Source organism: Ranitomeya variabilis, chromosome 2 (assembly GCF_051348905.1).
Source record: "Ranitomeya variabilis isolate aRanVar5 chromosome 2, aRanVar5.hap1, whole genome shotgun sequence".
In the NCBI taxonomy this organism is placed as follows: domain Eukaryota; kingdom Metazoa; phylum Chordata; class Amphibia; order Anura; family Dendrobatidae; genus Ranitomeya; species Ranitomeya variabilis.
Genome location: NC_135233.1, coordinates 1,035,077,793 through 1,035,103,708, shown reverse-complemented (window position 1 = coordinate 1,035,103,708; position 25,916 = coordinate 1,035,077,793). Strand labels below are relative to the sequence as shown.

Here is a 25,916-nt window from a genome sequence, read left to right as displayed (position 1 = left end):
AGAAAATACATACAAGGCCTTAGATAAGGCAGGACAGAAACATAATACATTATATTCACAAATAAAGCTCTGTATCCAACTTCCCTACCATACCCTGGTCGTTACGATGGGGACTGTGCGTGCTTCATAGAGACTGAAATAACAAATAATAAACATATTTAAGAAGATTTATCAAAATTATCCAACACTAAAATTGTCTACATGGCCCATAGGACACAAGCAGTGCAAAGATTCCATTTACAAAGGTGTATTTGAAAAAGTAAAAGCATTAGGGTACATACTGTAGTGCAGCGGGGGTTTACATAGTGTGACAGATAGGCAGGGACCACAGAAAGTTCAACATAAAATGTCTTTATTCCAGAAACTAACATAAATAGGAAATCCGGTTCATAGCCAGGTCCTCAAAAACAATCTTTGTTCCAACCTGTTGCCGTGGGCAATGGCACCGCCGTATCTCTTGTTGTGTCTCCGCAGTAGAAATTGACGTGCTATGGCTCATAGACCCGGACTAAGTTCACGCAGCATCAAATAGGAGCATAGCGAGCATGGGATTTCTATAAATCCCATCCACTGCGCTTGTATCCTAGAACAGTGTTTTGGATGCAGTGCAGGTGAGGAGCATTTAAAACGTTGCTATTTCTGATCGTGGGCAGGTACATTAAGGACTCGTTCACATGTTAGTTTTTTCAATTAGAATTATTAGAAAATATTGGTCTGTGAAAAATCACAGATATACGAGTGACATCATAGACTATCACAGGTACGAGTGCTATCTGAAAAGCCATGGATAGCACTTGTACTAGAACAACGGACTTGTCAATGAAGCCTTACTGTGATTGGCTGCTATGGATACAAAGATAGTTAATTTGATAAATACGCTTCATTTTTTCTCTTTGTTAGACACGGCAATTTGTGAAACTAAAAGAAATTGGAGACATTCCCTTTTATGGTAAATTAAAGTGCATCTGCCAGGCAAGGATGTTATTCCACACAGAAGATGATGTCAATAATAGCCTAAGCCTAACATACCAAGGTTTACAAAGAAAAATCCGGGACATTAACACCACACATGCACGACTACCAAGAAGAGTGACATCCCTCCCCTCGGACTGGACCGCCCCGCATGTGAGTATAATAAAAATTATTTTTCTTCTCTTACAGGTCAGATTGTTGGCAGATATACAGCATTATAGAATGCTGTAGATAAGTCCTGAAAGGCGGTGGCCGTAACTCGTATTGGTCAAATCAGGTGACAGGTTCTCTTTAAACTGGTGTCAGATGAGAGTAAGACAAATCATCCAAGTTTCATCCAGAAAACTTGGGCAATTTTTCAAATTTTCATCAGATTTCCATCCATGTGCTATCTATGTGTCCATTTTTAATGTCCGTGTGCAATCCGTTTTCATATAAATACAGGAAAACATGTACATATTCAGTTTTCTAGGTAATAGAAATGTATCCATAAAAATTGGATGCCACTTGGATGGTCCGTGTGTCGGATCCGATTTTCCCATGCACCCATAGACTTGAATCGGTGAATGTCATGCACTAAGAAAGTAGTGCGTACGGCAATTTTTTTCACTTGAGAGTCAAACTGAGAAAAAAAATAATCTGAACAGCCCTATTGAAAAATATGGGCCGTGGGTTAACCCATCAAAAATCAGACAGGACGCATCCGATTTATGCACTCGTCTGCATGAGCCCTGATGGTGAGATCACACAGAGCCGGCCACATGCAGCCAATACTCCGTTCACTCACTATAGTTATGGCCACATCATTTTGTTTCACGATTGCTAAGCTTTACCGGAATGGGACCAGTCATTCTTTACAAAAACTGGTTATTAAATTAACAAATATATCAATACTTTTGTTATGTTCAGACATTTACTTTTATTTTTTTACCTGTGTATTATCTTTAGATAACATACAATTGCCATTGTAAATATAATATTCCAGCTCTTTAATAAAAAACATTTATCAAATCCCAAGCACAGAAATGTATAAATTGCGTTGTTACGGCACAAGAATCTCAATCAACATCCAATCCAAAGGCTTGAAAGAACAAACAACATTTTGATTGCTTTCACACTCAATGAAACAGTGTAATTTGGCAGCTACAATGGATATTCTGCAATGTATTTATCTCGATTTAGCCGGCGATAATACCATAAAAGATCAAAGAGTTCATATTGGTTAGTGATGTGATAATGAGATAATCAGGGTTTAATGAAAATCAACAGTTATTAGCTAATCGGTTTAGCTTATTGCCTTTTTGCCCTGTTATTGTAGGAGAGGAATAATTAAACAGCACTTAAGGTATGGGAAAAATGCTAGTTAGAAATTGATGGAAATGGAAAAAAAAGCCCTCTTCAAATGGCCTCCATTAAATGCGATTTTTTTTTTGGTTGTTGCTATAACAACCCAACTTTAGAAAACCTTTGCATGCCAATAGAGTTGCCGAGTGATATTTAAGGTGGTATTGAATAATCCCCTTTAAGCAGATCTCTAAATGCTACAGATGAACAGAACTCCAAACATTCCGCCATGAATATTCATAATGTGAGTTGTTTTTTGTAGCCTGCCTAGTCAGCAGTCACAAAACACATGGTGTATGTTGGCAGCATCTTGCCTAGGTAGAGGGCTATGGACTGAGGCAATGGCAGGAACCAGGACCTGTGAGGCTGACTGACATTTCCATCTGTAGATAAGGCTGGTAATTAACAGGAAGGAGTGTGCCTGCAGCACTGCACCATCTGCTAGGGAAACGGCTCAATAAGAAAGAAGTTGGATAGTATCTCTGTGGTGGCTCGGTCTGGTTCCGACATGAGGCTGGGCATCTGTTAGCTGAGGAGATAGGCTATTAGGAAATTCAGATGGGAGCGAACAACATGGAAAGCGCACTCTGACCTAGACCATAAAAGCGGCTCTTCAGAAATGGTATCTTTTTATCTTACTTACACCAGCCTTGTGAAAATGATCTGCTGAGGGACCATTACGGCTTTGTTTGAGGCAGTACAATGGGTTTTCTTTTTCAGAAATGCTGTGCTATTTTACAGCGAACATTCTTAAAATGTGGATACAGCTGTCATCTCCCGGCAAAGTATAATTTTAGACTTGGCTATGTGATGCGAAAATCTTTCCGTAGCCTTGTTCATACGGGAGGGAAAGCAGCGATCAAAACCACACTAAGGACTGAGAATGTGACTCTCATTAAAAAGTGAAGAAAATTAAAGCACCGAAAGCACAAAAAAATAGACAGGAGCTTTTTGGTAATCCAAATAGGACTAAGCAAGGACACAAAAATATACAGCAGGTTATCATTATAGGTGTAATGATTATAGGGGATAACTCAGGAGACTCTTTGCGTGGAACAAGACAACTACAGGACACAGTTTTATAAGTGGTTAAAACTATATTATCACACGGTGATTCAAACAGGTGCAGAGCAGAGCTCAAGTCCAGTACACTTGGTGTAAATATTAAATGCAGCTTAACAGTCTATAGGAACGTTAGAGGAAAACGCAATCAAGCAGAAAGTCTATGAAGCACAGTTGTATACTTGATACTTGACATGAGTAAGTCCTTTTTAGTCCAAACACAGATAGATATGCTTATAAGGCAGTTCAAGCAATGTCTTATCTCAACCAGGAAGGCCTGGGTGATAATCTCAGGTTTAAGCAGAGCAGCAACAGCTTACATGTCCAGCAAATGCAGATGGAAACAAACACAAGCAGCCAGATGGAGGAGGATTACTGGAAACCGATGTATGCAGCAGAAACTCAGAGCTGAGTAGCAGGATCTCCACACAGGTTCACAGGAGCAGGAGCAGGTGCAAAGCCAGGGAGCCACCAGGGTAAGAAGCTGGATGCAAGGCAGAATACTCTAGCAAAGACTAAAGGCTGGGGTGGAGTTATATAGCAGGAAGACACAGTGCACATGAGACCAAAGACACCATCTTGGAAAAGGGCAATAATGCACAAAAGGTAATCAAAAATATTCAGACTCCTGACAATAGGGGGTTTATATTGTGGCCCTATAAACTGTCATTACCATTGTATACACACTATTAAATGCTTTATTTTATAGACGCACTCCTCCCATAAAAGTTTTTATCCTCTTAATATATTGCAGTTTGCTCATTTTGCCTTTATACCCAGTTAATACTTCTCTTTCCTCTATGTAGAAACATGAAATCTTTTGTTCCTGCATTTATCATTGCCCTCTTGAACTCCTGACTCAGCTGGTCCCTCCTCCCCCTGCCAGTGACTTTTGGGGATGATTTCTCATGCAGGGAGAATAGACTTCCTCTTTCTATATAAAGCTTAGAAGGATTCAGCTAGTCAGTTTTAGATCATGTCATAGATCTAAAGGAAAAGAGAAGCCGGCAGCAGAGCACGTTGTCAGAATACTCAGCGTGCAGAAATCAGTGACATCACTTGGGGCGGCACTGGTCTGTGCACATTGGTCATTCTGACATGTGCACAATGATAAAGCAGGGACTAGCCCAGCCCCTCAAACAAGCAGCACTGGTGATGATTAATTTCTTGGGAGGGTGCAGACATTGCAGCAGTGACAGCAATCTTTGCCCCTGATGACGTTTTGTTTGAGTTTTTCAGCATGCACTGGGATTCTCAATCAAAGCGTCATCAAAAAGGAAGTGAAAAGAAAAAACAGAAAAGCTGTCAGACAGAGTAGTTAGAGAACAATAGGAAATATAGCCAGGGTTGCCTGGTGTCAGGACTCTGAACATTTTGATTACCTTTTGTGCATTACTGCCCTTTTCCAAGATGGCGTCTTTGGTCTCATGTGCACTGTGTCTTCCTGCTATAAAACTCCACCCCAGCCTTCAGCCTGTGCTAGCGTATTCTGCCTTGCATCCAGTTCCTGACGACTCCCTGGCTTTGCACCTGCACCTGCTCCTGTGAACCTATGTGGAGATCCTGCTACTCAGCTCTGAGTTTCTGCTGCATACATCGGTTTCCAATAATCCTCCATCTGGCTGCTTGTGTTTGTTTCCATCTGCATTTGCTGGACATGTAACCTGTTGCTGCTCTGCTTAAAACTGAGACTTTTACCCAGGCCTCCCTGGTTGTGCTAAGATATTATTTGAACTGCCTTATAAGCATATCTATCTGGGTTTGGACTACCAAGGACTCACTGTATTCGTGTCAAGTATCCTCAAGAATAATTGTGCTTCATAGACTTTCTGCATGACTGCATTTTCCTCTGAAGTTTCCTATAGACTGTTAAGCTGCATTTAATATTTACACCAAGTGTTGTGGACTTGAGTTTCTCTCTGCACCTGTTTGAATCACCGTGTGATAATATAGACTTTACCACTTATAAAACTGTGTCCTGTAGTTGTCTTGTTCCAAGCAAAGAGTCTCCTGAGTTATCCCTTATAATCGTTAAAGGATACTCTAGCCTCAAAAGAGGAGACTGCTGGAACAATGACTGCAGAAAGCAGACTAGAGCAGGTGTTCTCCATAATTAGATCACTGCAGAAAGATGTGGAAGGTCTGCAGAAGAAGTTTGGAAGCTTTGAACACAATCAACAAGTGTTTGGACAAACTTTGCAGGACTTAAGCACCCGCATGGCAGCCCAGGAAAACAAACTTGCTGGTATAGAGTCCCAGTATGGACGGGCTTTTCAGGACATAAGCACGCAAATGGCTGCACAAGCGACTTTACCATCTGGGCAACCGCCAACAGCTAGCCCACATAAGTTGCCCCCATTCAGATTTAATGGTGATCGTGACAAATTTCGTGCCTTTGTGAATCAATGTATGCTATATTTTGATGTGCATGCTGACTGTTTTCCTAATGATAGATCCAAAGTATTGTGTGTAATAATGCTGCTGACCGCACGAGCGCTCGCCTGGGCGAATCCGATGATTGAGTCTCATGACACGCGGTTAAATAATTTGGATGATTTTTTGGCTGCTATGGCATTAATGTTTGATGACCTTAAGCGCCGTGCAACCGCTGAATCTGGTTTATTGTCTTTACGCCAGGCTAAACGTTCTGTTATTGAGTATGTTACTGAATTCAGGAGATTAGCAATAGATACTAATTGGGACAGTTACGCACAATTAGCTATTTTTAAAAGGGGTCTGTCTAGCATTGTAAAGGATGAATTAGCTCGCTCTGAATCACCACAAGAGCTAGAGACATTTATACAGCATTGTGTGCGCATTGACATTCGCCTTACTGAGCGTAGGCAGGAGAAGTTTGCTGCATATAACCGTATTTCTAGCTTTTCCCTTCCTTCCAAAGAGCCTGCAGGTAAAACATCTCGAGAGGTAAAGGAGGTGCCCATGCAAATTGATTCTGTTTAGAGGCGCAAGAGTAATGAGCGCCTGGAGCATCGCCTTCGAGAAAGTCTATGTTTCTACTGCGGCCAGTCTGACCACTTTCTAATCAACTGTCCCAAGTTTCCCAAGCGGCCTAACAAGGTGCTAGCAGCAGTAGGGGAGTATGACAACTATGATGATGAATCTCACATCTCTGAATGTAGCCTGCCTTTAAACGCTGTACTCCATTCACTTTCTATGACTTCACCAGCCAAGGAGCTAAATCAAAAGAACTCTCACTGTTCTCTCCCAATTAAGATCCTGTGTACAGGACAGTGGATTTCCAGTGCAGCTATGATTGACTCTGGTGCAGGTGGCAATTTTATGGATATCGCATTTGCCAAGGAACATGGTATTGAAATTCAGCAAAGAGCCTCTCCAATTACCATGGAAACAGTGGATGGGTCACCTTTAATCTCTGGGCCTGTTGATCAGGAGACCCCACCCCTTGAGATTTTGTTGGAGCTTAATCATCAAGAGCAACTCTCTTTCTTGTTAATATCTTCTCCTCATTTTCCTGTGATTTTAGGCATCCCTTGGCTGCGTTCTCAGAATCCAACTATCAACTGGGAGACCAAGGAGATTATCTTTCCAACAAGGAGCAACTCAGCATTAACTGAAGCTGTGCCCGAGTCCACAGCAACGGAACCACTGGTACAGGTATTTACTTTACCTTCAGCATATAAAGAGTTCTCTGACATCTGTGACAAGAAGAATGCAGATCAGCTTTCTCCACACAGGCATTATGACTGTCCCATTGAGTTGCTTCCTGGGGCAGCTATTCCTTTTGGTAACATACAGTACAGACCAAAAGTTTAGACACACCTTCTCATTTAAAGATTTTTCTGTATTTTCATGACTATGAAAATTGTACATTCACACTGAAGGCATCAAAACTATGAATTAACACATGTGGAATTAAATACTTAACAAAAAAGTGTGAAACAACTGAAATATGTCTTATATTCTAGGTTCTTCAGAGTAGCCACCTTTTGCTTTGATGACTGCTTTGCACACTTGGCATTCTCTTGATGAGCTTCAAGAGGTAGTCACCGGGAATGGTCTTCCAACAATCTTGGAGTTCCCAGAGATGCTTAGCACTTGTTGGCCCTTTTGCCTTCACTCTGCGGTCCAGCTCACCCCAAACTATCTCGATTGGGTTCAGGTCTGGTGACTGTGGGGCCAGTTCATCTGGCGTAGCACCCCATCACTCTCCTTCTTGGTCAAATAGTCCTTACACAGCCTGGAGGTGTGTTTGGGGTCAATGTCTTGTTGAAAAATAAATGATGGTCCAACTAAACCAAACAGGATGGAATAGCATGCCGCTGCAAGATGCTGTGGTAGCCATGCTGGTTCAGTATGCCTTCAATTTTGAATACATCCCCAAAACTGTCACCAGCAAAGCACCCCCACACCATCACACCTCCTCCTCCATGCTTCACGGTGGGAACCAGGCATGTAGAGTCTATCCGTTCACCTTTTCTGCGTCGCACAAAGACACGGTGGTTGGAACCAAAGATCTCAAATTTGGACTCATCAGACCAAAGCACAGATTTCCACTGGTCTAATGTCCATTCCTTGTGTTTTTTAGCCCAAACAAGTCTCTTCTGCTTGTTGCCTGTCCTTACCAGTGGTTTCCTAGCAGCTATTTTACCATGAAGGCCTGCTGCACAAAGTCTCCTCTTAACAGTTGTTGTAGAGAGGTGTCTGCTGTTAGAACTCTGTGTGGCATTGACCCGGTCTCTAATCTGAGCTGCTGTTAACCTGCGATTTCTGAGGCTGGTGACTTGGATAAACTTATCCTCAGAAGCAGAGGTGACTCTTGGTCTTCCTTTCCTGGGGCGGTCCTCATGTGAGCCAGTTTCTTTGTAGCGCTTGATGGTTTTTGCCACTGCACTTGGGGACACTTTCAAAGTTTTCTCAATTTTTCGGACTGACTGACCTTCATTTCTTAAAGTAATGATGGCCACTAATTTTTCTTTACTTAGCTGCTTTTTTCTTGTCATAATAAAAATTCTAACAGTCTATTCAGTAGGACTATCAGCTGTGTATCCGCCAGACTTCTGCTCAACACAACTGATGGTTCCAACCCCATTTATAAGGCAAGAATTCCCACTTATTAAACCTGACAGGGCACACCTGTGAAGTGAAAACCATTCCCAGTGACTAGCTCTTGAAGCTCATCAAGAGAATGCCAAGAGTGTGCAAAGCAGTCATCAAAGCAAAAGGTGGCTACTTTGAAGAATCTACAATATAAGACATAATTTCAGTTATTTCACACTTTTTTGTTAAGTATATAATTCCACATGTGTTAATTCATAATTTTGATGCCTTCAGTGTGAATTTACAATTTTCATAGTCATGAAAATACAGAAAAATCTTTAAATGAGAAGGTGTGTCCAAACTTTTGGTCTGTACTGTATATCCTTTGGCGGCACCTGAGCTTCAAGCCTTAAAGGAGAATATTGATGAAAATCTGGCCAAAGGCTTCATACGTCCTTCTTCTTCACCAGCAGGGGCACCTATGTTTTTTGTAAAGAAGAAGGATGGGTCCCTGAGACCCTGTGTGGACTATCGAGAGCTCAATAAGGTAACCGTACGGAATCGTTACACTTTGCCTCTGATTCCCAAATTACTGGAAAGAGTCCGCCATGCTAAGGTGTTCTCTAAACTGGATCTTCGTGGGGCTTATAGTTTGGTGCGTATTCATCCAGGGGATGAGTGGAAGACAGCATTCCGATGCCGGTATGGACACTTTGAATATCTCGTGATGCCCTTCGGGCTTTGTAATGCCCCTGCAATGTTTCAACACCTTGCTAATGACATTTTCAGAGATTTGTTGGACCAGTTTGTGGTGATCTATTTGGACGATATTCTAATCTTTTCTGACTCTCTACAGGAACATGAAGAACATGTCAAAGCTGTTTTAAGACATCTGAAAGAGAATCATCTGTATATCAAGCCGGAGAAATGTGAGTTCCATCGTTCTGAGATACAGTTCTTAGGTTATATCATCTCTCCCCAGGGGCTGAACATGGAATCTGGTAAGATTCAGGCTATCCTTGACTGGCCGGTACCCAAGAACGTTAAGGAGGTGCAACGTTTTATTGGTTTTGCAAATTTCTACAGACGTTTTATTCAAATTTTTTCTGATACTGTCCGTCCCATTACTTCCTTGACAAAGAAGGAAAAGCCCTTTAAGTGGTCATCACAGGCTCAAGAAGCTTTTGATCAGCTTAAGATCTGTTTCACCTCAGCACCGCTGTTGATACACCCAGATCCAACACTTTCTTTCATTGTGGAGGTGGACACTTCTGATAATGCCTTGGGGGCTATTCTCTCAGGGCAAAGCAATATCTGTATTTAGAATGTAAATCACACAGATAATACCACTAACATTAAGGGTATGTGCACACGTCCGGATTTCTTGCAGAAATTTCCTGAAGAAAACCGGAAATTTTCTGCAAGAAATACGCATATTTTTTTTTGCGTTTTTTTTCCGTTTTTTTCGCGGTTTTTTTTAGCATTCTGCAAGCGTAATTAGCTTGCAGAATGCTAAAGTTTTCCAAGCGATCTGTAGCATCGCTTGGAAAACTGACTGACAGGTTGGTCACACTTGTCAAACATACTGTTTGACAAGTGTGACCAACTTTTTACTATAGATGCTGCTTTTGCAGCATCTATAGTAAAAGATAGAATGTTTAAAAATAATAAAAAAAATAAAAAAAATGGTTATACTCACCCAGACGATCTCATCAGCGGCGTCCGTTCCTCTTCCTATAGCTGGTGTGTGCGCGCAGGACCTTCCATGACGTCGCGGTCATGTGAGCGGTCACGTGAGCGGTCACATGACCGCTCACGACCAATCACAAGACAGTGACGTCACCACAGGTCCTTCACCGCACAGCAGCTATAGGAACCGAAGCGGCAGCATGCAGTGGTGAGGCGGGAAGACATCGAGGGTGAGTATAGGACTATTTTTTATTTTAATTCTTTTATTTTTGACCAATTATATGGTGCCCAGTGCGTGGAGGAGAGTCTCCTCTCCTCCACCCTGGGTACCAACCGCACATAATCTGCTTACTTCCCGCATGGTGTGCACAGCCCCGTGCGGGAAGTAAGCAGATCAATGGACTCCTAGGTGTGCGGAATCCCCACAATTCCGCATTTTTAATGAACATGTTGCTTTTTTTTCCGCGATGCGATTTTTTCGCTGAAAAAATCGCAACATTTGCACAAAAAATGCGGAATACCCTGTAAATAATAGGAGGCATATGTTAGCGTTTTTTTCGCGTTTTTATCATGTTTTTATAGCGAAAAAACGCAAAAAAACGCTAAAAATCCTGAACGTGTGCACATGGCCTTAGTCATTATAAAGCAAAAAGTGGCTATAGTAAAACGTAACTTTTAATAAACATAAAAAAAACAGTCACCCAAGTGAAAACACAAATTGAGACAGCGTCTCATCCATATAGCAAATGGTCACAGAGACTAGTAAACCTCTATAGGATTTAAAAGATTCCGACTGCGTCAGTGCTTGCAGGATCAATAAAACTATGGTATGGTGTTCCTAAGACACTGTAAATAGACCTCTCCTGTAAAGCAGCATCAATTTATATACACATTGTCGCATATGAGGACAATGATTGGCTACCTTCAATCATAGCAAATAATGTGAGCCTGTTCACAATTGAAAAAGAATAAAAAACGGAACAGTCTCACCAATTCCATGGGCATCGGAGTGCCGGATATTCCCTGGTCAAGCGATAGTCCGGAAAAAGAAGAGATGACAATCCCTATGTCAATCCCTATAGGGCTACCAATAGGCTTTCCCCAAAGCTCCTGCCCTTACAAGGGCAGTCCACAACTACCCTTGCACACACATGCCCTGCACTCTCCCTATGTTGTGGTCCCGACGCATTTCTTCCAAGCTATATCATCAGGGGACTTGCTTGTATTAGGAGAAAAGTGCTAATGTGCTAAATAAAGGAGGGACATAGAGTCCTGCCACCCTCTATGCTGTCCTGCAGAGAGTGATGGAGGCATAGGGCCGGTGTTAAATAAGAGCCGGAGTGTGAAAAAAACACACACACACATGCCGTTGCCAATTAGGAATCACATGACCAATGTGGGTAGTAAAAGAGTTATAGTCTCATAACAGCGCTCTGTGTGCACTCTGTATACTGCATAATAGAAGAATGTGTAACCATATGAACATGTTGAAATGCAGAAACGAGGGTGGAACTCACGTGTCTTTGGAGTTGCACGCCAAGTGCCATACGGGCAATGGAGGCACTTCCCATCATGCACACTAAAACCGGAAGTGACCGCTGCCTAGCAACAAGACCTCAGGCTGTAAGCCGATGACGTAGCAGTAAAGCGCAGATCGGTACCAACGGGTGGTGCGGTAAGTATCAGGGGAAATGAAGAGTTCTTACCCAAGCAAAAATGAGCTCAACATATAAAGAACACATATGTCGAGGAGCGCAAACCGGAAATCAGCGTAACTAGGTAACCTAGATGCTAATAGAGGCGCTACCCATCATAGCAACATAATCTAGAGTGTAAGCCGATGATGTAGCAGTAAAACGCAGATCGGTACTAGCGGGCGGTGTGGTAAGTTTCGGAAGAAAATGAAAAATTCTTACCCCAGCAAAAATGAGCTAAACATGTTAAGAACACTTACATGTAAAGAAGCGTAAAACGGAAGTCAGCGTAACTAGACAACCTAGATGCTAGTAGAGGCAACCACGAGCAAATGCTACAAAGTTAAACCACAAGCGAAAAGGGAGCGTGCTCAAGTAAAAGCGACATGAGTGAACAGACACCGTATAGTGCTGAGACCAAATCAACGAGAGAAAATGCCGGCCAAAAGTGGCTGTTACCAAGCAACCCAAACATGATAGGAGCAATGGAATCAATAGTCTCTCATAAGGGGCCGCAGATATCTACAATATATGAAAAATACACATGATTGAAACACAATTGTGAACAAAACACATGAATCGAAAACGGCAAATTTAATTACTAGCTCACAGTGATATACCTAAAAGGCCATGTAAAAACAACAGAATTTGCTAAACTAGCATATGTTATATGCTTATTAGTATTGCGAATCCCATAAATAATGAGTGACGGAAAAAAAGGGGTTTTAGGCATGATCGGATAATAACTGTATAACATCAAAGGGCGGCTACAAAAAGGGGCTTCAGGGGAATCATTCAGATGAAGCAACTATAATTAATTTCATCATTAAGTCCATGTGGACTCACAGTGTTTAGATAAAAAGTCCACTTGGCCTCCCGCTGAAGAAGCAATTGATCCCAATTGCCCCCCCGTATAGGTTTTGTCACCTTCTCAATGGCCATGAATTTAAGATGTTTAGGTTGGCCATTATGTATATTATTAACATGCCGAGAGATAGGAGTTAGTGTTGAGCGATACCATCCGATACTTGAAAGTATGGGTATCGGAAAGCATCGGCCGATACCGGCAAAGTATCGGATCTAATCCGATACCGATACCCGATACCAATACAAGTCAATGGGACTCAAGTATCGGACGGTATCCTGATGGTTCCCAGGGTCTGAAGGAGAGGAAACTCTCCTTCAGGCCCTGGGATCCATATTAATGTGTAAAATAAAGAATTAAAATAAAAAAATATTGCTATACTCACCTCTCCGACGCAGCCTGGACCTCACCGAGGGAACCGGCAGCGTTGTTTGCTTAAAATGCGCGCTTTTACTTCCTTCCGTGACGTCACGGCTTGTGATTGGTCGCGTGCCGCCCATGTGGCCGCGACGCGACCAATCACAGCAAGCCATGACGTAATTTTCAGGTCCTCAATGCCTAATTCTAGGCATTCATGATTTTAAAATTACGTTCCGGCTTGTGATTGGTCGCGTCGCGGTCACATGGGCGACGCAACCAATCACAAGCCGTGACGTCACGGGAGGCAGGAGACGCGCGCATTTTTAAAATTACGTCACGGCTTCTGATTGGTTGCGTGCCGCCCATGTGACCGCGACGCGACCAATCACAGCAAGCCGTGACGTAATTTCAGGTCCTGAATGCAGAAATAGGCATCAGGACCTGAAATTACGTCACGGCTTGCTGTGATTGGTCGCGTCGCGGCCACATGGGCGGCACGCGACCAATCACAAGCCGTGACGTCACGGAAGGAAGTAAAAGCGCGCATTTTAAGCAAACAACGCTGCTGGTTCCCTCGGTGAGGTCCAGGCTGCGTTGGAGAGGTGAGTATAGCAATATTTTTTATTTTAATTCTTTATTTTACACATTAATGTTGTTTCGATACCGATACCCGATACCACAAAAGTATCGGATCTCGGTATCGGAATTCCGATACCCGCAAGTATCGGCCGATACCCGATACTTGCGGTATCGGAATGCTCAACACTAATAGGAGTATCTCTGCCATATTCCACATCGCCAATATGTTCTCCAACCCTACGCTTGAATTCTCGGATAGTCTTTCCGACATTCAATGCCACAGGAACAGGATGCTTTATAGATAACTCCTTTAGTACTACAATTTATAAATTGTTTGATGTTATAGTTTTTTCCTGTGACATTGCTCACAAAATTATTCCCTGTCTCGATGTATTAGCAGGCAGTGCAATATCCACATTTATAGCAGCCCGTCACATTACTCCTAAGCCAAGTTTCCTTGACAGGGGAAAGAAAGAGAAATGGGGGTGCACCGATATCATATGTAAATCATCATGACGGGGTGCAATACCTAGTCTATACATCAAAACATGTCATACCAGAAAAGATAGACTCATATGGTATGCACAACCACATAAAAATGAGAAACAAATTATATATATGACTATATCAAAAAAACACCTTTATTACACCTCAAAAAATACATATGAAAACATTTAAAACATGAAAACCAAACCATCCATGCACCATACCCCAAAAGGCAAATAGAAATCCCATCAATATGCCAACAGTATAATGTGAATAAATACAAATCAACCTATGTATTCCAGTTAAATCCTTCTATATGGAGTACCCCTAGGCCGCCATTCGGGACCAGTGTGCGCACTGCTCATACATAAATGCACACACCGTGTTCCGGTTTAGGTGATAGTGTCCGGACTAGTCAAAGTAAATACTACCTGTTGGTGGTCAGATGGCAGCGAACAATAGAGCTGTTAGAATACAGCAGGCATTAGGGTACTGTCACACAGTGCAATTTTCGTCGCTACGACGGCACGATCCGTGACGTCGCAGCGTCGTATGATTATCGCTCCAGCGTCGTAGACTGCGGTCACACTTTGCAATCACGGCGCTGGAGCGATGCCGAAGTCCCCGGGTAACCAGGGTAAACATCGGGTAACTAAGCGCAGGGCCGCGCTTAGTAACCCGATGTTTACCCTGGTTACCATCGTAAACGTTAAAAAAACAAACAGTACATACTTACATTCCGGTGTCTGTCCCCCGGCGTCTCAGCTTCTCTCCACTGTGTAAGCACCATAGCCGGAAAGCAGAGCGGTGACGTCACCGCGTCACCGCTGGACACGCTTTCCGGCCAGCAGGCGCTCACAGTGCAGAGAAGCTGAGACGCCGGAGGACAGACACCGGAATGTAAGTATGTACTGTTTGTTTTTTTAACGTTTACGCTGGTAACCAGGGTAAACATCGGGTTACTAAGCGCGGCCCTGCGCTTAGTTACCCGATGTTTACCCTGGTTACAAGCGAACACATCGCTGGATCGCTGTCACACACAACGATCCAGCGATGTCAGCGGGTGATCAAGCGACGAAAGAAAGTTCCAAACGATCTGCTACGACGTACGATTCTCAGCAGGATCCCTGATCGCTGCTGTGTGTCAGACACTGCGATATCGTAACGATATCGCTAGAACGTCACGAATCGTACCGTCGTAGCGATCAAAATTGCACTGTGTGACAGTACCCTTAGTGGCACAGGGTTTCTTAACAAGGGTTAAGTTCCCATAAGGCAAGTTTGAGGGATCGACACAATAGCCCAAAGCAAATAAGGGGGGGTGTGGTGCAGGCAGGCCCCACGCGTATCGCTGCCGCAGCAGCTTTGTCAGGGGAAGTGCCTGGAGGTGTAATTGGCAAGTTTAAATAGAATGTGCAATAAAGATAACTACATACCGCTGCGTGTGGAGCATCAAGCGCAGCGAGGAAGGATGAAAGGGAGGGGAACGCCATAAGCGCCAAGCCTGGAGGACCGGCATAGTGCCAGGATAGAAGCAGCGTCCATTTGGTACAGTGCGCGTGCGCACACCACGACTCCTGATAGGATCGCGTTGCGCAAGCGCCGTCCTAAGCCGGCATATGAGAGAGGACGCCGAATGCTAATAGAGCAATGAAACAAAGGTTGTAGGGGCCGCACTAATGCAGCAGAGAATCAGAGCGAGCACAAAGGTCTAGATGAAGGGAACAGTGTTAATAAGATAAAAGATAATAAGCTGTTTGTGAGCACAAATAAGGGCTGATATTTTAGATAAGCACCGTAAGGTGTTAAAATAAGCACCTAAAATACATGGAGAGGAACCAAAAAAGAGGTCCTATATGACAGATGAATTATACATGATATATCAAAGTAGTATATAATAACAATATTTAGGGCAGCACAAGGTAGTGCATAAATAAGCCCAAAGAACCTGAAAAGGGAAGAACTGGTTAGTGACCAAAATATATATACACAACAACGCTTAACAAATATATAGCACTTAATATTGCACACATTTTTTTCTTTTCGCACATATTTTAACCCATGGATGGGTGGTTGTAAACCCATGACATATTCACGGGCAGAGCTAGGGACACCCGAAGGGGATGTCAATATATCACATTATTACCATATATCGATATATAAACACATACATGTGTCATAATGCCGATGTATATCTTCCGACGTTATAGTCCGATAGGTCTGTTTAAGCCAGAGCATTCAGGCCCAGGTTGCAGGGGAGCTCCTGAAACGGAGATCTTTCATCCTGCTTACCCAGCCTTGTGTCCCTTGAGTGAAAATGGGTCAAACCAGACCAACCATGTCAGAGTCTCAACTGGAAGACAAGCATAGCCATAGTTGTCACAGTCTGGTGGCTAGCAAAATCCTGTCCACATCCGTTATGCTTGCATTGTCTTCAATAGCTGTCTACATCCGTCCTCCATCCTCCTATGTTCCTCCTCCTCCATGGACCCATGCTAGTCTCAGAATAATTTCCAGATTCCATCGACGTCCGTTGTACATTCACTTAGCCCCATGCTATATGTCATTCATTTTCCTAAAGAAAATAAAGGGCAGGAAATTAAGAACAGGAGGTGGTTGTCCATACACGTAAGATCCTCACTGATAGTCTACCCCAAAAATCCTGTGAAGAGAAGCTCTTCATTAAGCCCCAATGGTGCGACCGCCTGTAGATCAAAGATCCACCTGGACTCAGCGCGCAAAAGAAGGTTGTGTATGTTACCACCCCTTTCACCACAAAAGATCCTCTGTAACCCCACAATTTTAAGATTAGTGGGGGAACCCTTGTGTGTTGATAGAAAGTGCGCCGCCACTGGGGTAAGGATTTTACCTTTTGCCTGATCTGTAGCTGCCAGGCATATGGTAGATATGTGGTTCTGTGATCTTTTACGTAATTCTTGGGATGTTTGCCCAACGTATACCCTATTGCAGGGGCATACGAGAGCATAGATCACGTTCCTGTTCTTGTAATTTATATAGGCTTTCAGAGTGTGTCTAGTCAAGTTAGGATGTATGAACACATCCTGGGTGGGCGCAATGAGGGGGCAAACATTACATTCCCCACAGGGGAATGACCCCTTAAGGACAATGCCCCTGTTCAATTTAACCGTAATCCGGGAGAAATGACTCCTAGTAAGTAATTGCCTCAAGTTGGGGGCTCTTCTGGATGTCAGGAGCGGCCTACTACTGATTACTTCTGACGTTTGAATGTCTGTCTGTAGTATCGGCCAGTGTCTGGTAAGAATTGCTCTTACCTGTCTCCAGTTGTCATTATAATCCGTGATAAATCTTGTTTGTGACTGCCGAGGGCGTCCGATAGATGTCAAAAGGGAGGCTTGGTCCCGTTGTTTAGCCCGCTGGAAAGCCGTGGAGATCACACGTTTCAGATAATCCCTCTTTCTAAAACGATCCGTCAGGTCGCGAACCTGTGTTAGGAAATCCTGATCCAAAGTGCATTTTCGTCTAATGCGTAGAAATTGCCCCGTAGGTACACCCACCTTGGTGTGCCAGGGATGGAAGCTATTAAACTCTAAGAGAGCATTAGTCGCTCTAGGTTTCCTGAAAAGATCCGTCGCCAGTCGATTCCCCCTCTCAAAGATCCTCAGATCCAGGAAATTGATGGAGCTATTGGAGATAGAATGGGTGAGAAAGATGTTGTGGGAGTTGGAATTAAGCTGTTATGACCTGGTGGTTAAGAGACCACACTGATATGACCTGGTGGCTAAAACGCAACATGGGACGAGCTCTGAGGAGGTGGTATCTCTACTGACCGCAGTCCCTAATCCTAACAACAACACTAGTAATAGCCGTGGGATGTTCCTGACTCTTCCTGACTCTCCCTAGACACCGCTTCACAGCCTAAGAATTAACTACCCCTAAAGAAGGAAATAGAAAGCTATCTTGCCTCAGAGAAAACCCCAAAAGGAAAGATAGCCCCCCACAAATATTGACTGTGAGTGGAGAGGGAAATGACATACACAGAAATGAAATTAGTTTTCAGCAAAGGAGGCCAATACTAAACTTGATAGACAGAGAGAAAAGGATACTGTGCGGTCAGTATTAAAAACTACAAAAATCCACGCAGAGTTTACAAAAATGAACTCCACACCGACTCACGGTGTGGAGGGGCAAATCTGCTTCCCAGAGCTTCCAGCTAGCCTGAATATGACATAGTGACAAGCTGGACAAAAAGAGACATATTTGCAAAGCAATAGTGTCCAAAGAAAATGGACAAACAAGAACTAGCAGAAACTTATCTTTTGCTGACAAGGACAGGCCATATGAGAAATCCAAGGAGAGAACCAAATCCAACCTAAGACATTGACAGCTGGCATGAACTAAAGCCCAGAGCAGGTTTAAATAACAAACCCAGGCAAGGCGATCAGTGATGGCAGCTGCTACAGCTAACTAAAGGAGCAGCAGTTCCACTCGAAACCACCAGAGGGAGCCCAAGGGCAGAACCCACAAAAATACCATTAGCAACCACAGGAGGGAGCTCCAGAACGGAATTCACAACATTAAGCCCATTGGTAAATTCAATACAGTCCTCCTTGGTACCCAGCCATATAAAGAATATGTCATCGATATATCGATGCCAATTCCGGACCTGATTTTTAAAGGCCATGGATGGGTACACAAACATCTACTCCCACCAACCTAAAAAGATATTTGCGTAGGTTGGCGCGCATTTTGCCCCCATTGCCACTCCTGCCGTCTGTAAATAAAACGTCCTATCAAACAAAAAGAAATTGTGATAGAGTACAAATCTGAGCAGGTCCAAGAGGAAAGAATCGTGTCCCCGGTCCGTGTGTGTATTCTTATCCAGAAAAAAAGTAACCGCATTCAGACCATCCCCATGTTCGATGTTGGAATACAAGGACTCCACGTCACAGGTAACCAGGTAGGACTCCTCCGGCAAATCTATCTGTCTGCACACTTCTATAAAGTGCGCAGAGTCCCTAATAAATGAGGGCAGGGCAGTGACAATTGGTTGAAAAAAGAAATCTAGGTACTCACTTGCCCGTTCGCAGATACTACCGATGCTAGAAACTATCGGTCTTCCGGGTGGCCTCCTCTCATCCTTATGTATCTTCGGCAACATATAAAATGTTGCCGTCACCGGATATTCCACCCAAAGATATTTTTTCTCTTGGGGCGAGATGATACCAAAACGTTGTGTCCTGCAAAGCGCGCTGAGTCCAGGTGGATCTTTGATCTACAGGCGGTCGCACCATTGGGGCTTAATGAAGAGCTTCTCTTCACAGGATTTTTGGGGTAGACTATCAGTGAGGATCTTACGTGTATGGACAACCACCTCCTGTTCTTAATTTCCTGCCCTTTATTTTCTTTAGGAAAATGAATGACATATAGCATGGGGCTAAGTGAACGTACAACGGACGTCGATGGAATCTGGAAATTATTCTGAGACTAGCATGGGTCCATGGAGGAGGAGGAACATAGGAGGATGGAGGACGGATGTAGATAGCTATTGAAGACAATGCAAGCATAACGGATGTGGACAGGATTTTGCTAGCCACCAGACTGTGACAACTATGGCTATGCTTGTCTTCCAGTTGAGACTCTGACATGGTTGGTCTGGTTTGACCCATTTTCACTCAAGGGACACAAGGCTGGGTAAGCAGGATGGAAGATCTCCGTTTCAGGAGCTCCCCTGCAACCTGGGCCTGAATGCTCTGGCTTAAACAGACCTATCGGACTATAACGTCGGAAGATATACATCGGCATTATGACACATGTATGTGTTTATATATCGATATATGGTAATAATGTGATATATTGACATCCCCTTCGGCTGTCCCTAGCTCTGCCCGTGGATATGTCATGGGTTTACAACCACCCATCCATGGGTTAAAATATCAATCAAATCAAACAATGATCCAATATTAGTGTATGCTAACACTTACATATAATTCCGTCCGTATCACTTATTCCTCACTAGAACAGTGACACAGAAAGCACACATTTTTTTGTAAATAAAACAATCTTTTTATTGAATACATACATAATAAACTTTAAAATACCAAACATATAAACCAAAGTATCTCAATGAATGGGGACCGACAGACTACTCCTCAACCTCAGCAAAAATCAAGGTGTATCATAAAGGGATAAGCTAATCAGCAAGGATCACCAGTTTCCTGCAATAGTGGAAAATCTATTGAACCGCTTAATTCATGATGACCCATATGCTGCAGCCTCTCATTAAGATAATAGTAAACTACCACCGCAATATTTGTCTATAGCGCACCAATATCCCTGTCAATATAAAGGGATCTGTAGCTTTATGTAGCTTACCCCAGGGGTAAGAGGGACCGGACACTCCTCATAAAGCTATGTAAGTACGGCACTTTGTGTTTGCAATATTAGGTTCACGATGTCGTACAGATCCCTTTATATTGACAGGGATATTGGTGCGCTATAGACAAATATTGCGGTGGTAGTTTACTATTATCTTAGTGAGAGGCTGCAGCATATGGGTCATCATGAATTAAGCGGTTCAATAGATTTTCCACTATTGCAGGAAACTGGTGATCCTTGCTGATTAGCTTATCCCTTTATGATACACCTTGATTTTTGCTGAGGTTGAGGAGTAGTCTGTCGGTCCCCATTCATTGAGATACTTTGGTTTATATGTTTGGTATTTTAAAGTTTATTATGTATGTATTCAATAAAAAGATTGTTTTATTTACAAAAAAATGTGTGCTTTCTGTGTCACTGTTCTAGTGAGGAATAAGTGATACGGACGGAATTATATGGGTTAAAATATGTACGAAAAGAAAAAAATGTGCGCAATATTAAGTGCTGTATATTTGTTAAGCGTTGTTGTGTATATATATTTTGGTCACTAACCAGTTCTTCCCTTTTCAGGTTCTTTGGGCTTATTTATGCACTACCTTGTGCTGCCCCAAATATTATTATTATATACTACTTTGATATATCATGTATAATTCATCTGTCATATAGGACCACTTTTTTGGTTCCTCTCCATGTATTTTAGGTGCTTATTTTAACACCTTACGGTGCTTATCTAAAATATCAGCCCTTATTTGTGCTCACAAACAGCTTATTATCTTTTATCTTTTTTTTATTAACACTGTTCCCTTCATCTAGACCTTTGTGCTCGCTCTGATTCTCTGCTGCATTAGTGCGGCCCCTACAACCTTTGTTTCATTGCTCTATTAGCATTCGGCGTCCTCTCTCATATGCCGGCTTAGGACGGCGCTTGCGCAACGCGATCCTATCAGGAGTCGCGGTGTGCGCACGCACACTGTACCAAATGGACGCTGCTTCTATCCTGGCACTATGCCGGTCCTCCAGGCTTGGCGCTTATGGCGTTCCCCTCCCTTTCGTCCTTCCTCGTTGCGCTTGATGCTCCACACGCAGTGGTATGTAATTATCTTTATTGCACATTCTATTTAAACTTGCCAATTACACCTCCAGGCACTTCCCCTGACGAAGCTGCTGCGGCAGCGATACGCGTGGGGCCTGCCTGCACCCCCCCCCCCCTTATTTGCTTTGGGCTATTGTGTCGATCCCTCAAACTTGCCTTATGGGAACTTAACCCTTGTTAAGAAACCCTGTGCCACTAATGCCTGCTGTATTCTAACAGCTCTATTGTTCGCTGCCATCTGACCACCAACAGGTAGTATTTACTTTGACTAGTCCGGACACTATCACCTAAACCGGAACACGGTGTGTGCATTTATGTATGAGCAGTGTGCACACTGGTCCCGAATGGCGGCCTAGGGGTACTCCATATAGAAGGATTTAACTGGAATACATAGGTTGATTTGTATTTATTCACATTATACTGTTGGCATATTGATGGGATTTCTATTTGCCTTTTGGGGTATGGTGCATGGATGGTTTGGTTTTCATGTTTTAAATGTTTTCATATGTATTTTTTGAGGTGTAATAAAGGTGTTTTTTTGATATAGTCATATATATATATAATTTGCTTCTCATTTTTATGTGGTTGTGCATACCATATGAGTCTATCTTTTCTGGTATGACAAGTTTCCTTGACAGGGCTAGTAAAATGACTGTGTACAAGTCTGTCACTCAGCGAGCGAGCCTTTCTGTAGGTAATTGCAGGGGTGTCACCAAGATAACTTGAGACATCTGAGTCCATCTGTAAGACTGACCAATGTTTCTCAATAATCTGTCTTACGTAGGTGGCACCATTATCAAAAGTGGTTATAAAGCGTACCACATCATTATCCTGTGTCTTAATGGAAGGATTCAGTAATGTTGTTCTGTCTCTGCTTTTAGCCTCTTCATAGGCTTTTGTCAGAATCCTAGGTGGGTACCCTCTGGCTTGAAAATTACTCCTCAATTCCTTTGCATGGGATTCAAAGGTTACGTCGTCAGAACAATTCCTCCGAATTCTGAGGTACTGTCCCTTTGGAATCCCCCTTTTTAGATGCTCTGGATGATGACTGCTCCAATGGAGGAGGGCATTGGTGGCTGTAGGCTTTTTGTAATTAGATGTAACCAAGTTGCCATTAATTCCCTTAGTAATTAATATATCCAGGAAGGGTAGTGAGGAAAACTCAATCACAAACGTAAAGAAAAGCCCAATGTTGTTGTGATTGAGCCTATCCACAAAGTTCTCAAACTCGCTGATGGCACCATTCCAAATCAAAAAAACATCATCTAGGTAACGTGTCCAGAATTCTGAGACACGATACATAGAAAAATCGCCACCTTCAGATTCATCCCTCCAAACCACAGTCTCCTCCCACCAGCCGAGGAAGAGATTGGCGTAGGCTGGGGCAGATGGACTCCCCATAGCCGTCCCCCTCAGCTGGTGGTAGAGTCTGCGGTTGAAGGTAAAAGCATTATGCATGAGACAAAACCGGAGAAGCTTCAGGATGAAATGATTGTGTTCCTGAAATTGACGACCTCTCATTTGGAGAAAGAAACTGACAGCCTCCAAACCCTTGTTATGGGGGATGGAGGAATAGAGGGCCTCCACATCAATACTTGCGAGATATGCATCCGAGTCGATGGTGAGACCCTCAAGACGGCGGAGGAGATCTGGCGTGTCCTTAACAAACGATTGCAGTGAAGATACAAAAGGACTCAAAACCCGATCCAAGTAGTTACCTGCATTCTGACAAAGACTGCCTACCCCAGAGACGATGGGCCTACATTATAAGGGGTTAAGGCCGTTATGCACCTTGGGGAGGCAGTAGAAGGTAGCTGTGATGGGGTGGCAGGGAAAAATGAAATCAAATTCAGTTATATTTATTACGCCACTATCAAGACCTTCCTGTAAAATAGATCAAAGTTCATCACAATATTCTTTGTGTGGGTCACGTGTAAGAATCTCATAAGAATCCCTATCAGCAAGTATGGATTCACACATACGTTGATAGTGCGAAATGTCAAGGATGACAACATTGCCACCCTTGTTAGAGGGTTTAATTACGATAGTATCGTCACGTTCAAGGCGAATAATTGCTTCCATTTCCCTCTTGGAACAATTAAATTTACATGGTACATGAGATTGGGAGAGACTAATCAGATCAGATGTTACAAGGTTAGAGAAAACATCAATAGCTGAAAGGTCACCAGTAGGTGGCGGCATCCTGTGACTCTTATGTTTTAATTGGGTAAAAGGACCCATATCAAGTAGGTTGGGGTCCATCTCCCCAATACTATGCAACAATCTGACATCATCTAGCATGTCGGTTGGAATACCAAGTTCAGCACAAGAGCGAGATTCCTGCTTATGGAAATGCTTTTTCCATCTTATCTTGCGCAAAAAATATAAGGGGTTATTCTCTCCCAAAGAACTGGAGAGAAGGGTCTGCTACATCCTTGTGCTTTCTTTTCCCGTAGACTAACCTCAGCAGAGAAGAATTATGACGTGGGAGACAAGGAATTGCTGGCTATTATTGCAGCTTTCAAGGAATGGAGGCATCATCTGCAAGGAGCTGCACAACAGATCGTAGTGCTTACTGACCATCGCAATTTAGAGTTCCTCAGATCCACTAGATGTCTTTCTCCTCGTCAGGCTTGTTGGAATTTATTTTTAAATCAATTTAACTTTGTTATCTCGTACCGTCAAGGTTCTCGTAATGCGAAGGCTGATGCTTTATCCCGAATCCATGCTGTGGATTCCGTACCTGGAGCCCCGTCCAAGACCATTCTATCTGATGCCAATTTCATCGGAGTTATCCACGATCAGGACTTGTGGAAGAAGTGCAGGGAGGCTTATGACGGTGATGTATTTCTGGCCAACCCACCTGTTGATATTAATCTTGTCTTTAAGGGTGGCATGTGGTTCAGAGATCGACGTATCTATTTCTCTGAGGCCGTCCATCTGCAGATCCTCAAGTTGGTACATGACTCCAAGTTGGCTGGTCACAGGGGGTACAGAAGACACAAAAGTTCCTAAGCCGATTTTTCTGGTGGCCAACTTGCCTGAAGGATACTAAGGACTATGTTCTCTCTTGCGAGGTATGTGCTCGTTACAAGACTCCTTGTGTGGCACCTGCGGGTCTCCTGCAACCATTACCTGTTCCGTCCCAACCTTGGGGGTCTATATCAATGGACTTTATTGTGGAGCTGCCTACAATGGGGGGGCATGAATACGATCATGGTAGTAGTTGATCGCCTGACTAAAGCCGCTCATTTTGTTCCATGCACCGGCCTCCCCTCAGCTAAGGATACAGTGAACTTGGTTTTTCAGAATGTCTTCTGGCTGCATGGGGTCCCGGATGAGATCATCTCTGACCATGGCGTACAGTTCTCTTCAAGATTCTGGAAGGGTTTTGCTCTGCACTCAATATTAATGTCTGTCTCTCTTCCGCTTACCATCCCCAGACAAATGGTCAGACTTAGCGTACCAACCAGACGTTGGAACAATATCTAAGATGCTACGTTAGCCATCTCCAAGATGATTGGTTGGAATTACTGCCGTTAGCCGAATTTTCATACAATAATTCTCAGAGCGCCTCCACTAAGTTCACTCCTTTCTTTGCCAATCTGGGTTATCATCCATGTATCTTACCTAGGTCTCCGATTAATTCTCTGGTTCCAGCAGTTGAGGAAAGGCTGACTGAGATTAGGCAAAATCTGGAGGTTCTGAAGGCATCCCTGACCACGGCTCAAGAACGTTATAAGAGATCGGCTGATAGATTCCGTAAACCTGCACCCATGTTCAAGGTAGGAGATTCCGTGTGGTTATCAACTAAGAATCTGAAGTTAAACGTTCCTTCACAAAAACTTGGACAGAAATTCATTGGCCCTTTCAAGATCAACGGTATTGTGAGCTCTGTGGCCTGCCGTCTGAAGATGCCTAGGTCTATGAAGGTACACCCAGTTTTTCATGTATCTTTACTAAAGCCTGTGTCTCCTAATACCTTCCAGGGACGTGTTGTGCCACCTCCGCAGCCTGTGATGATTGATGGGCAAGAACAATTTGTGGTGGAGGAAATTATTGATTCCAGGATTCACAGGAATCGGCTCCAATATCTTATAAGATGGCAGGGATATCCCCCTGAGGAAGACTCTTGGGAACCTGTGGAAAACATCAATGCCCAACAGAAGGTCTCTCGTTTTCATCAAAGATTCCCTGAGAAACCAGGTCCAGGATCGTCCTGAGGCCGCTGCTAAGGAGGGAGTAATGTCAGGACTCTGAACATTTTGATTACCTTTTGTGCATTACTGCCCTTTTTCAAGATGGCATCTTTGGTCTCATGTGCACTGTGTCTTCCTGCTATAAAACTCCACCCCAGCCTGCAGTCTGTGCTAGAGTATTCTGCCTTGCATCCAGC

The 25,916-nt window shown here is 43.3% G+C and overlaps 1 long non-coding RNA gene across 1 annotated transcript in view; it reads left to right on the top strand.

The window, feature by feature from the left end:
- Window positions 1–1,056: 1,056 nt before the first annotated feature.
- LOC143810166 (uncharacterized) overlaps window positions 1,057–25,916 on the top strand; it is an 85,627-nt gene continuing 60,767 nt past the window's right edge. Inside the window, exon 1 of the long non-coding RNA XR_013222680.1 lies at window positions 1,057–1,125. This is a non-coding gene — a long non-coding RNA (uncharacterized LOC143810166). The remainder of the gene's footprint in view (window positions 1,126–25,916) is intronic.